Source organism: Xiphophorus couchianus, chromosome 17, assembly GCF_001444195.1.
Source record: "Xiphophorus couchianus chromosome 17, X_couchianus-1.0, whole genome shotgun sequence".
NCBI lineage: Eukaryota > Metazoa > Chordata > Actinopteri > Cyprinodontiformes > Poeciliidae > Xiphophorus > Xiphophorus couchianus.
Genome location: NC_040244.1, coordinates 7843651 through 7857905, shown reverse-complemented (window position 1 = coordinate 7857905; position 14255 = coordinate 7843651). Strand labels below are relative to the sequence as shown.

The window sequence follows — 14255 nt, the reverse complement described above, 5'->3', positions numbered from 1 at the left end:
AATAGAGCATTTAAAATTTTATTCTATGCTTTATAGAATTAGCTCAAGTCCTGGTTTTAGCACAAAAACTGCTTTATTAAAGAATAGGTGTTTAAGGGATGTAGGCAAATCTCCTTTTTGTCATGCATACTGAATTAGGGAGTGGATTAAGGAAAATAAATGTAAATATGCACAGTGACTTATGCTTTCCAACACCATAAGGTTTCTATAACCCTCTGATACACTCAGAGGAAACAATTGAAGCCATTTAGAGTAACTTTAAAATAAAAAAAAGGCTCCTTTGACCTTTACTGACAATGTAATGCTAATTGCTATGTGACATTTCCAAGCACTCTGTCCTGGAATCATTGTTATCATTATACCTTTTTTTTACCAACCAATTGTAAATTGGTCGTTGTAGAGTTTTCTATATTAGGATTTTTAGACAGTCAACACGTCCTTTTGTGTAAAATCAAAGCATATGATAATATTTAACATGAGGTGTCATTCTTTAGAAGGGCATAAAATCTTTTTAGAGGACACTGGGTCACAGATTTAAATGATTTAAACTGCTCTGGAGTCTTCAAGTGACATTTTCCTTCTTTGTAAGTTATTATTTAATTGTACTTAATCAAGGACAAACAATGTCACAATATGTAGGATGATCTGCATGACCTCTAAAAATTATTTCAACAAATGCCTTTTTCATCAAGCTACCCCTGTCTGCTGTCAATTTTCCACTTAATCTTAAATGCAACAAGAAAAACAATGACCCACTTTCTTTAAAAAATAGATTTCACTCCTTAATTTTAGCAAATCTCTTGTGTAACAATATTTTAGAAAAAGCAGAAAATGAACTCAGAAACTGTAAAATATGTTGGACATTTAAGCGTGAAAAGCAGCTCAATATCTTTCTTTCTCCACCTATTTTTAACGGTATTGATCGAACCAGAAAAGTGTGTAACACTGAGGAGAAGTGGGACGACCTTGTACGCTGGTCCTGATTGACAAAGTCGAGACTGATGTACCTGCATAGCAATGCAGGCTGTTTGAGCTGTCAGGCTGTCAAGTTAAAAGCGTTAAAGACAAAATGAACCAGGAGTTGGAGAATCTGTCTGGAGAGGGAGACTTTGGCACATCTCTGTCTTTACTAACATTCAGTAACAGACATCTAAACTCATAAGACGGCCCCATATCACTTTAATCAATGAGGCAACCGTTTTAGCTGAAATTTGCACAGAACATTTGCTGTAACTTTATAACCAATTATGTCAACGGCTTACACTCAAATAGACGTCACAAAATTAAATCTAAAGTACCACAAATGGCTGACAGGTCATAGATTTTCCTTCAAGTACAGTTTCCCCTAATAATAATGCCAGCATGCATGTTCTGTTGTCCATACAAGCCCAAAGTACCATTTCTAGCTTTTAAATGGGTTATTTTAGGAGCACCTTCACTTTTTAGCTGTTAATTTAGAAGATTTAATTCAGATGTTAACTTTATTTCTGTATTTTCCTCATGAAACAGCTTTATATGTATCCTTCAGCTTGTTGGACAATATTTTCTCTCTAAATCAGCTAAAGAGAACTGCTGCCAGGCCTAAACTGAATAAAATATTATTTTCAAAGAGCTCAGAAGTGTCTGTTTACTCCAGATCAGGCTCCTTAATATTAATATTTTATTTATTTAGATGCCAATGTATTATATACAACTTTCAATTCATCTTAATGTGTTCATGTGTTCAGTTTTAAAAGAATGTGACTTTCGGAGTGCATTTGTTGCTGGGGATTGCATGTCCATCTTTGTCATGTTTGAGTTTTTTGAATGTTGCATAATGTGCAGCTCTGTTTTGGTTAAACACCAAGGTGTAGTTTTTGCTTTATGAACGGCTGAGCAAGAAACGGCTCATTCCAACATATATAAATGTTTTGGGGGTTTTTTTCACATCAACTCCACCGTGAATGGAGACGATAATGCTGAATAGTAAAACAGCTTCAGACTGACCACTGACAGTTTTTAGGATATTTTAAAATGCTCAAAATCAAAAGTACCAGATTAACTGAGATGCACCTGGAGCAGTGTTATGGAGACCACATTTTATCCAAAATAAAGATCCATATGAGGGGAAGATTGATTGGACTCAGAGCTTCTCTCCTGGAAGTAAATATTGGTTACTTCCAGTTAACCAATATTTAATAACTCCCTACCCCTCAGAGCACCTGAAGTCATTTATTAAAGAACTGGGAGTCCATTAAAATGTAAACAAATAAATCAGACATGCAAAGTAAAAAACTGTGAGAGTATGCCATGAGAGTAGAACAAGGTGCACACAAGAATTTTGTCCAAAGCCCCAGCAGGGAAAACAAATGGTTACAAGCATGTATGCATAGGGAAGGAAGAGCACACTTTCCTGCATGATTTATTCATTTTTCCTACTTCGACACTTTAGATGTAACTCAACCCATCAATGAGGGTCCTCTGCAGACCATAATGAGATGGAAACATTTTAACCACATGTTGCAGCAGAGAGTAGAGCAACAGTACAGACCGCAGTGGATGCATGGCATCACAGATCATGTATGTGGTAAAGACATACAACTGAAACAAGTTGTTTTTTTTATGTTTCTAATTTTCTTGTACAAGCACTTTGAATTGTCTTTGGCTGAAAGGTGCTATATAAATAAAGTTGCCTTGCCTTTAAAACCTAAAAAATAATATTAACAGCATTTACATGACATAAAATGCACTAAGCACATGTGCATATAGTTCAAATTGTGCTTTAATTTTATGAAAAGAATAAGACTTCAGGAAGGAACAGAGTGCTGTTTGGCTGCTTTTTCTATGCCTTCAACACGGTCACACCCAGCTTGATGACATCATATGAAAATGTTTTATAAGTATGCTTTCACGTTTTACAAAAAAAAAAAAAAAAAAATTATCCATGCAGTGATTCTGGAAGTATAAATTAAACCAATACATTGAAAGTCAAATAGGAACCAGTTTTGAAAACTGTACATTTGTAAAACCTTTGTATGCATTGACTGCATTAACTACCAGATGCCTATTATTGCTTAAAAATTGTGCATGACAAGGGATCTCAACTCCAGTTTTCCAGTTCCTTTGATACATTCCTGCTCCAACACACCTGAATCAAATGAATGGTTGATGGCCAGACCTTTGGAAGTTTGGAAGACATGCCAAAGAGGTGTCTTTGGAGCAGGGATGGATCCAAAGGTTTTAGGGCAGCAGCACTAGAGAACGAGAGCTGGAGACCCCTGGTGTGTGATAATGTATGGGAATCAAAATGTTGCACACTTGGGTAATGTAGTGTAGAGTGTAATTAAAAAACAGTCTTCCAGTGAAATGTTACAAGTACCAAAAACACAATAGGACATTGAAAATGTTATTTAATACATTTATGTTGAACAGCATCCTGATGTTGCCTTCATAATTTCATTGCACTTGTAGCTGGGCTTGTTGTGTGCAATGACAATCAAGCTCTCCATTTCGATAGTGCGGGTACAGAAAAAAAAAGTGGGAAATTGTTTTGTTTTCCAACCTTTGAGATGTTTCATATGATCAGACTCGTTTCTGCTTTGCTTTGTTTGTGACAAGGCTGTCAAAAAAGGCCATCAGAGAGTGTGAACACAGGGGAGGCGGGTGCCTCACACAGTGATTCCATCCCACAGTCTGTTTGTGTTCCACTGATACAGCTCTGTCTCTGGACTCTGTCAGGAGTCCTGTTCCTGTCAAGTCAAATAAAAGCATTTCTCTCTCTGACACGGTGAACAGAGGGCCAAAGGGGTTCAAAAAGAGCTTGTAAAATGCACCAAACCTAAGCGTATGTCCGCAGCAGAATGCAAATAGAAACCCTGCAAGTTCAACAGCTCACAAGCAAGTCCAGGCTCAGACAATATAAAAAATAAAAAAAAAAGTGCACACTTTCCTTTCTTGCTGGCATTTCTTCTAAATGTCAAATCATTCACCTGGAAAGAGTTCCACAGACCTTCAGGGATTGTCTTTGAGAATGTCAGACTAAACAACGTCTATGTACAAAGCTTCGGATTGAGTACAGTGTCTACAGACTTCTTACAGTGAAGCCTGAGGGAAGGTGAGACATCCAGGTCTCAGATGACTTCGTCGCATTGCCTTAGCAAGTGTGCAAGTAATCTCAGGCTATGTTTTGTCTTGTAAACAATGCAGTGCTGTTTATCCTGTGGACGAGTTGCTTGACCCTATTTCCTGCGCATTATTAAATAACACTCTACATCTTCTTATTCCAGTGATGTCTACAACTGTCCCTAGGGAACCTCAAATAAGGGGAAAAAAGGCAGACTTCCACCAAATGCCATCAAACAAGTCAGTGGTATTTACTACCATCATCTGGATTTTGTCTCAAGTTTACTTTAAAAGGACAGACCTGACAGAGTCAATGAATTAAACCGGCCAACCACATAAAAGGTAACTATAGTTTATAAAACCTGAGACTATTAAACAAACACTGGGTGAACTTGGTTACACCTGGGGCATAAACAGGTCCTTGATTTGCAAAAGAAGAGCTGAGCCAGTTTGCAATAACAGTGACAGTGATTGTTGCTGGACTAATTAATGTTAACCCCATCTCTCCTCCACCAGATGTCTAAGATTATGCACCAAAGTCTCAAGGTGACAGGAATGTTTGCCGTTTGATTTTATCCACAATAACCAAGGTCAGAGCGGGAGTTAATCTGATGTGTGTGTACACAGTACTAAGCTTTGTGTCAAGTCATCTGCCTTGTAGGCAGCAGCTCTATTTCAGCTTTGATATCACACATGCTCCATTGTTTCACTGGAGATGTGAAAAGCATAACTGTTTCACACTGTGTTGGGCGATTTCTAAACGCCTGGAAAAATTTCAACTGTGTGTTTTTTTTCTCTCACGCTTATTTTGAACTTCAAAGACACAAACTTTTTTGGATTAATGATCATCTAAAGCAGCGAGAAACAAATTACAGTGGATATAAAAAGTGTGCACAGCCCAGTCAAATGCCAGGTTTTAGTCAAAAGATGAATTATTTTAGAATTTTCACACCTTTACTGTGGCCTGCTGTATCTTGTACAACTGAAATGAAAAACAAATAAATCTGTTGGAGCAAGATGGCGCAACTTAAAATGACCCAATTACATAAATGTGCACACCCTTAAGCTAATACTCTGATAATTCAACTTCTGATACAGTTTGTGCTTTCAGTCTTCTTGTTACACAATTATTTAAATTAAAGAGAATCTGATCAACCTCAAATCAAGTTCATCTGTTATAATAGGGTCTTCTTGAGTGTTATGTGGTATTGTATCAGTGACTAACCAAAAATCCCCAGCTTTATTTCATTCAGTGGTTTTGATGTACATGGTTTCATTGCACATAGAGCTTTTGCGACTAACTACTTTTACTACTCCCCTTTTTAGTGTTTTCATGTTTTCAATAAGATGCTAGCACAAAACCTTCATGAACATACATTCCTACAGAAATTCATGACAATTTATCCAAAAGACACTTAAATTACCAGTCTGAAAGAAAGAAATTAAGAAATCAAGAGAATCCAGGCAGAACAAGCGAATCTACCTAGAAATGCATTAAAAACATAAAGTGCCTTCATTGGGTGATCATTCCTATTTATCGGCTTCTGCCAGGCCGGTAATTACAACAGCAATACCTCCAGGAAGACAGTTTGACTGTTATTGCCTTTTCAAAAGAAATCAATTCATTGGTTGCACTTAAAAGTAAATTGATTGATGTTGGTTTAATTGCAATGCGTCATAAATACTGTCAGGCAATCTGTGGTAAATCATCAAAACGTATTTGTAAATCGAATGTTATGTGCAACAAGATTCCTTGCTGCCTTGTTTTTCTTTCTGAATCATCTTTTGTATCTGATGTCATTTCTTGCTTCCAAGATCAACTCCAAAGTTTCTGTCAAATCGGAACGAAAAGTAACCAAAGTCTTTTTATGATTGGCTTTCGTCCCCTGAAATACCGAGCTCGTTCCCTGTTGGCTAATTGCTTGTTAGTGCTCCTGGGCAACAAGAAGCAAAAGTCACACAGGGCTACTTCAGAAACGCCCACGCACGCAGCATCTGCAGCGGCTCACTGAGATATTAAGGCGCTCTGTCATGTTTGTGCCATTTACGTTACAAGAGTCTGCGACAACCAGTTGGGGTTTCTGTTGTTGAAATTTAAACGGAAAAAAATTAGACATCAGAAAAACATCCCAATCTTAACCCAATCCTCTTCTTGAGTTTGTGTCCTCATTTCCAAACTCTTGTCGAACTGTTAAAAAAAAAAACTTTTTGTGTGAATGCAGCCTAAGTGAGTTTAAATTCTTTGTTTAAAAACTGTGCTGTTATTTTGGTCCCAAATGTTCTGCGTGGAGGTAGTTGGCTCTCTGGCAATTTGTAATCGCATCTCCCTGTCAAGCACAGGTGACAGTAGATTGGTCTAGTGAAATCTGAATGCTTCATGGAACAAATGATAACAGTCCAGCCAAACACTTGAAGTGGCCGTCTGGAGTTTTCTGGCAGTGAGGCTCCGAGTAATTGGGAACTGGGAATGGAGGCCCAACATTAATGCCGGATGAGCGGCAAGACTGAGGAACACCTGAGGTTTTTGGAGTGTGCATCACATTTGGAGGAACCTCCAGAGATCTTTAGAGCGTTGCTATGAATCCTGCCTCTGCTGCTGCTTCGATGCTGTGTAGATACAGAAAATAAATGCTGCAGAGAAAGGACGATCCAGTTCAGCAAAGTTCCTCCGCCAAGGACGATCTGCATCAAGTTTGATTAAAAAGAAAACCCGGCTCTGTGATGTGAATAATAAGGACAAACAGATTATAATGTTTTGAAGCTCTGGGACATTTTTACATTCTTGTCTAAGAGGCACTGCTAAAGAATCTTCATTAAATGTCCTGCAATTCAATATCACAGCACAGTCATGCACTAGCCATTGCCAAACCTACAATTTTTTATACACGTACACACACACAAATATGATGTGTGTTTCATAATAAATGTTTCAGCTGTAATTTATAACTACAAAAATCTATACTGTAACCTATCTGAAATGTAAACAGTTCTCTCAAAATATTGCCACACTGATTTGTTTAAATATATATGCATGCATTTATAAACCCACTCTAGAAATATAAACAGTTTGTATGAGTTGTTTTATCAAACATTAATGGATGATTAAACCATTTAAATTCCTCTTTAGATGCGAAACCTTTACATTTATAAACATTTGGTTGAATTTAACAATGTGTTTCTATTTTATTACAGCTGTTTATGGAATTATCATTTATTTACAATATATACATTCTGAGTAAAATTTGAGTTTGACTTGTATTGTAATAAAATATGTTGAGCTTTCATATTACAGCTCCAGAATCAATTAGTGTAAGGGACTTGGGTAGTTTTGGTCATGTGTTTATTTCTACGTTCCTTTGATTAGATCAGCCTTGTTTCTGTTTTCCTTTCATTAAGTTTTATGATGATCCTTTGAATATTTATTCGTTGTTAATGTTCAATTCATTTCCTAATCTTCTGTTTACTCTCTCTCGCACCCTGGTGTCATTCTCCCTCTCTTTCTGCTTTCTGCTCTCTCCCTCCGCACCTGCAATCCATTAGCTAATCAGCACTTGTCCTTTGGTCTGTTGTATTTATACTCCTCTTCTGTTTTCCTTGCTGGTTCCTCCTGTTACATCCTGTCATTTTCCTCCTGGTACCCAGGCTGTATGTAAGTTCTTGTAAAAAATAATTTTTTTTCTTTAAATATATCACCATCTACTCACTACTCCATTCTCTCTGCATTTGGGTCCACCATAACCTCCACAAATCATGAGAATTAGTGAAATCACAGTGTCAACATTGGTCTTTTCTTTAGCTTTACTGAAACAAAATGGAGCTGGAACTGATTTATCCTGCAGATGGTGGTAAAATCAAATAAAGAATGTGCCAAAAAATGTAAAATATCCACTAATGTTTTTATCCACAGTGATCCATAAATGTGAATGTGGGCTTAATAGCAGATTTTCTAGACACCCTAGGAAGAAACTGAATCAGCAATTGGAGGTAATATAGTATAAAATAAGTATTACTGTAGAATGTAATTTTCTTGAAGTTAAGTTTTATTATCAAATCTGAATCTACAAGTTGGACAGAATTACTACCTCTAAATGTATTCAGTGTGTCCATATGGTCTCTTTTTTGCAAGAATATTCTGAAAGTGCAACATTAAGGCTTAAAATGGGCCACTTTGTTTACAACTTGCTGCTGTTGCTCTCATGTGGAATTAGTATCTGCTAACGCGGGTCTGAATTAATGAGAAAGTATTGATTTACGACGTCTGAATTGGTTCCAGAGCCATGAATGCCAGTTTAATCACAGAGCCAGTTCCTTATCTGTAAATTTATTCACAGACTGATGGTGAATCATGTCTTAAGCACCATTTTGCAAACATGCTTCTACATGTTGCATTTGAAATGTGAGCTTCATGTATTTGGGGATTTGTCTTTTCGCATGAGCTCATCCTGACAGCAAACTTCATCAGATGATGAAAAGGTTTTATGAGCAATTCTTACGCCACTGAAACCATTCATATGAAGGTGAAATGTGCTGACTGAGTCCTTAAGTACTTCTTATTCCTCCAATCCCAAGTCCTTTGTTCCAGATGCAATTACTTGGGTTTGTTTCATCTAACGCTCTCTGTCTACAAGATAATGACCTTAAGGAAGAATCGCCCTCCTCCCATCCTTCCCAATCAATGCCACTTCATGCAGTGGTGTAGCGGCACCTCATATAGCATAGCTCTGCAGTCATTCAGCATCTGATAAGGAGGATAACAAAGGGTACAGTGGCCACTTGTCCTTCCAGCTGAAAAAACGGCCTCAGCATACAGAAATCTGAATGCTTTGAAGTGAGGAAATTTCACCATGTGAATATTTAGGGTTAAAAAACCATTTACAGTTCTGACATTTATCATTGAAGCATATTAAATTGTGGTTTTGAAATTATGTATTTGACATTTATTTTACACTGATAACAGCAGACAATGCAGTTTAATCTTAAAAGTTGCAATTAATTGCAAGAATGAACATGTGAACATAAATATACAGCGATATGAAAACGTTTTGGCACTTAAATGTTTGAAATCATCAAAGAAATGTTAAAATAAAATACAATTTATAGATGAGGCCATAACCTGTAGCATCAAGAATTGACGTAAACTTTACTGGCAACGTGCTAAATGATCTCAAAATGAAACGCATAAAAACTTCAAAGGAAATTAAAGACCAAAATAAAAACAATGTTTTTGACATGCTGTATATCTGTCAAAAAAAAGTGCAACAAAGTAATTCTGGAACTGCAGTGAAACGCAATGCGAGCTATTATCCACAAAAACAGAAAAACTAATGGAACGGTGGCGAACCACTCCAAGAGTGACAGGCATATCAAAATGACTCAACTCAGCCAGAAGGCCATAAAAGGAAACCAGCACAACATCCAAAGCACTGCAGGCTTCATTTGCTCCAGTTAAACTCAGTGTTTATGATTCAACAATAAGAAACAGAAACCAGGCAGAAATCACATCAATGGGAGAGACCTAAGGCAAAAACAATTGCTTACCAAAAAAATTAATAAAAGAAACAAAAGACATGTCCCAAGATTTGCCAAAAATATACTGGTGAAATTCCAGACTTTTTGGAAAGTATGTAGACTGGTGAGATAAAATTGGGACTTTTTGGCAGGTCGTAACATCTGATGCAAACCTAACACGGTAATTCCAAAAAATATTGTGCCCCCAATCAAATGATGGAGATAATGTCATGATTTTAGACTGATTTGCTGTTCCTGACCTGGAACACTTGATGTAATAGATGGATTAGCAGAAAATGTGAGTAAAAACAATTATTTGCAGAAGAATCGGTGAAACTTTCATGGTGATTTAAAACACCCTTCATCTTTGAGGCAGTTGTTGCAACCAAGTTGGCATAATCATCTAAAATATTTAGTGAGGCATTACTTTTTCACAGAGTCAAGTAGACTGGAGCACACTCAATATGCTCAAAAATACACAACATCCCAGCGAGTCGAATACTCTTCAGCAACTTGCACCTCAAACATGAACTTTTTGTACCCCTCAAAAAACTATTGAGATATTAATTATCCTTCTTGGCAGAATTTGTAAATTTCATTCCCACAGTTGGTTCCTCTATCACTGATCTGACTTTAAAGCATTGTACACAAGTTAGAGCTTCTAAAAACCTTATTCTAGTTGTGTTTTTCTGCTCCAAATCCAGTTTTGTTACATTTTTCTGTTTAGAATAACAGAAAAGTTACTTATATAGACAGGCTAAAAGTCTTCTGGATGATCAGACAAAACCAAGACTGAGTTATTTGGTGAAAATAAGGAGAAGAGTGTATGAAGAAGTCAATAGAAGGCAGTTCACACCTGTTGACGTCTAATCAAGCATGGTGGTGGCAGCATCATTCTGTGGGACTGTGTTATTGCCAGTGATACTTCATAATTACAAAAACTAGGTGAAATAATGAATATAAAAGGATTGCTGGCTAATTTATTAACTTTACCTCAAATCTACCTCTCTCCAGCTGGAACTTGGACAAAACTGGACTCTCCAACAGAACAATGGTTGTTTTTGAAACGATAAAGTAAGGGAACATTAAGCCTTTAGAAATTCTTGATCTCAAATATAATAGTCATGTGATCTAAGTACACTTTTTAAAGGGTCATTTAACCAAATAATAATAGAAAAATATGTCTGTATTTGAGCTTGTATGTACCTCACTCTGTGAGGTCTTCTGCATCTATTTATTTCTTTTAGGATTTATTTTGGAATTTATTAAACGTGTGTTTGATCATAACCTCTGCATGCAAACGAGTGGAACTGCAGATAGATATTCATCATCCTCATCCAGTTCTCCACATATATGTGAATGGTATGTTTACTGTTACGTAAACCACTTCACAGAATTGCCTTTCATCTCTCCCTTTGAATTTCCATACATTAGTCAAGCCATTCTTCTGCTTCTGCTAAAGTGAATCTTCATTCAACACCCAGTCGACAGCGAACAGACCCCCCCCCCCCCCCCCCCCCCCCCCCCCCCACCCCACCCCCCAACTCATCCACACAAGGCAAAAATAACATTTTAATTATGTAAAAAAATAAAACAGGGGTGTAATGACAGGAAAAGAAAGCGATTAGAGCAGGAGCTCGGTAGCGAATAGAGAAGCCTGCTGTGGTTGAAAGCGTGATAATTAGACATTCCTTTCTGTGAGTGCCAGATACAAAGATTCGCTAATGTGCACTGAGCACAACCGGGATGCCCGTGTCCATGGAATAATGTCTAAATTTAACTTTTGCAAAAAGCAACCTGGTCTCAAACACTGATTCCACAGCTGCCAAAAACACAGATTTAGAAATATGTGCTCAATGTGCATTCATGGTAAGTAGCAGCTTTGGCATGAGCCTCCTCCTTCTGTCTCTTTTCTCTGTATTCCATATGAATGTTGCCAAGAAAGCAAGTAATTTGCACTCTTTACACGTTTGGCTATTATGAAGCACAATGACGGCTGACGTCTTCATATGATAAGAACTGCATAAAACTGAACTCAAACCTGCCAACATGTGTTCTGTCCACAAGGGGCAATGTGCTCCACATTTAGGCTCTGTTCATGTTTGGCTCATAAACAGGCAGATGATGACAGTCGTCACCTTACTTTGATCAATGATGACCAAAATATTTTTAACACAGGAATCTTCAGAGTAGAACATCTGTTTAGTGATATGAGTTGAGTCGGTGGAGGAGGTTTGAATTGGGGCAAATCACACAGCTGTCCTTGGAAAACCTGAGTAGGTTTACAAAGTCTGTAACAACAAAGACAGAAAACTAATCGAACAGCTCTACAGTCACGCAGCAAGCAAACCTAATCGATCACTATCAGCGTGGAAGACAGGACGATAAGTGAAAAATAGACAGCAGAAAGTCCAGAATACGTATTGGAAGATACACAGAGAGAAAGCAGCAGAGATGAAATGCAGTGGTGAGACGTGGGTTGGAGTTTAGCAAAGGCTTACAGAAGTAATAGATCACAGCCAAGAGGCAATTTTGTTAATGATGTCAAAGCCCTTCCTCTAACCCAACCAAAGCAAAGCTAAATTTTTCTTGAACATACCCAGAAAAGATCCAAAACATCCAAAGATATCAACCAATGTCTGAGATTAAAAGTTGATTGGGAATGATCAAATTTCCTGGTACAGTTGCATCAACATTTTTGGGTAATTCTTTTTAAAGAAAGATGAAAACATTTCTAAAATATGTTGGAGTTAGGATGAAAAAAAAAAGTTAAACATAAAAAAACTATATTTTAGGTGACCAATGTCTTCCAGCTATAGATAATTATAAATCTATTTGATTGTAAATATAGGAACTTGGTTTAGGAAGAGCAGCAACCTTAACGAGTCCCTTGGTGCTAGCTCGTAAAGCTAATCCTCGCTAGGCTAATAGGCTTTGAAATTACGATATGAAGTCATTTTGGTTACAAATTTAACTTGTATAAAGTAAGTGGATAAGTTTACTTGTTTTGCACTTAAATGACCTTTAAGGAAATTAAAAATTGTGGCTGACAATTTGAGTATTAACCAAATAGTACAGAAAAGTACATTTACATTCTCACCATACCATTACTCAGAAATTTATAAATCCTGGATTTATCAATTTCTTAAAACTTTAAAGTACATTAAAACTTTATTTGTGCTGCACCCAACTTAAAGTAATAAGTATCAGATTTTATATGATTTCTTGTGAACCTAGTTCAAACACAAAAATACCTGAAGTTGATTATTCTAAGCTTGCTACAAATTCTTGAAAACAGAATTAGAAATTTTAGACACTTTAATTCTATTTGTTGAAACACATAAAAGTGATCACGTTTAGTATTTCTTTTTTTTTTACAACTACTTTTTTAGAATTTATTTAGCTAAGTGCAGATTTTTTTTTACTATATATTTACTTTTGTAAAAACAAACACTTTCTGTCATCTCATGTTTGTATTTGGTACAAATTCTGAGGAGGATCCTAGGACCCCAAACTTGTTGATTCATGACCCATAATTGGCCCCCCGACCCCAACTTTAGAACCATTGTATAAAATTTGTATTCCAATCACAAATGTCTTATTCCTTTCATGAAATTGCAGAACTGAAACTCAGAATCGACCTTCCCACATTACATGCATCCGTAAGACACCAAGGCGACACCAGCCCACTCTTCAAATAAGTCCAATTACAGCTGGGAACTCAAAGTCAAGCCAGAGAGCTCATTTAAACACACAGCACTGAATAAAAGTGAACATACTGTGTTGCTTCTGCTGTACAGCTCTTCTAAGCAAAGCATTATAACCTCAAATTATTCAAATTTACATTTCGTCAGATGCACCAGCAGCTGTTGGAGTAACAGAATAATTGTCCTTCTTATCAGTAGAAGCAGAAATGATTTCCTCTCCACATCCATCCATCCATACAGCAACAAGGGTCATCAATTCCATACAAACCGCTGAATCATGCAAATTCAATTTTCTTTTAGCATCTCAGAGAAATAAAATGGTCAGACTCTAAAACCTACCTCAGCCATCACTAGTTACCCCACCGCTCTGATGATCGCAGCCAACACTGAAAACGAGAAATCTGCCCCCTTCCGCCAGAAACCACCAAGCTGCTCTAAGTTGATGTTTTGTTTAGAAAAGAAGTGAAACGCGGTGGAGCCAAACACGATGACGCTACGAAGAAAACATACATCTAAGTGAAAATGAATATTGCTCCCTATTAGATTCATTAAAAAAATACATGTTATCTATTTCAGTGCATGACTTTAAAGATCCGAGCATAAGAAATTATATTTATGATAAACAAGTACAACCGAATGTGAAAGACATGTTGTTACAAATCCAGTCTGTGGCACCGTTTTACGCACATCTGGCGCTGCTGCGACGCAAATCTTTCGTATTTATCCCATCTTTAAAAGAAAAAAAAAAAAAACGAGCTTAACGATTCTTGGTACAAAATTTACCATCACTGCCGAACATTTGGCGGATTTAATCAATTGCATAAACGGAAACTATAATGTCTGCGCGTCTCTTTGAAGCGTCTGTTTGGAATTATATATATATATCTATATATATATAGATATATATATATCTTATTAAACACCACTAAGCTTTCTGTG

General features: G+C 36.9%; 1 protein-coding gene across 2 annotated transcripts in view; it reads right to left on the bottom strand.

The window, feature by feature from the left end:
* The window catches only part of chrm2a (cholinergic receptor, muscarinic 2a), a 78495-nt gene that overhangs the window by 63340 nt on the left and 900 nt on the right, over positions 1-14255 (bottom strand). The gene's annotated exons all lie outside the window — the stretch shown is intronic.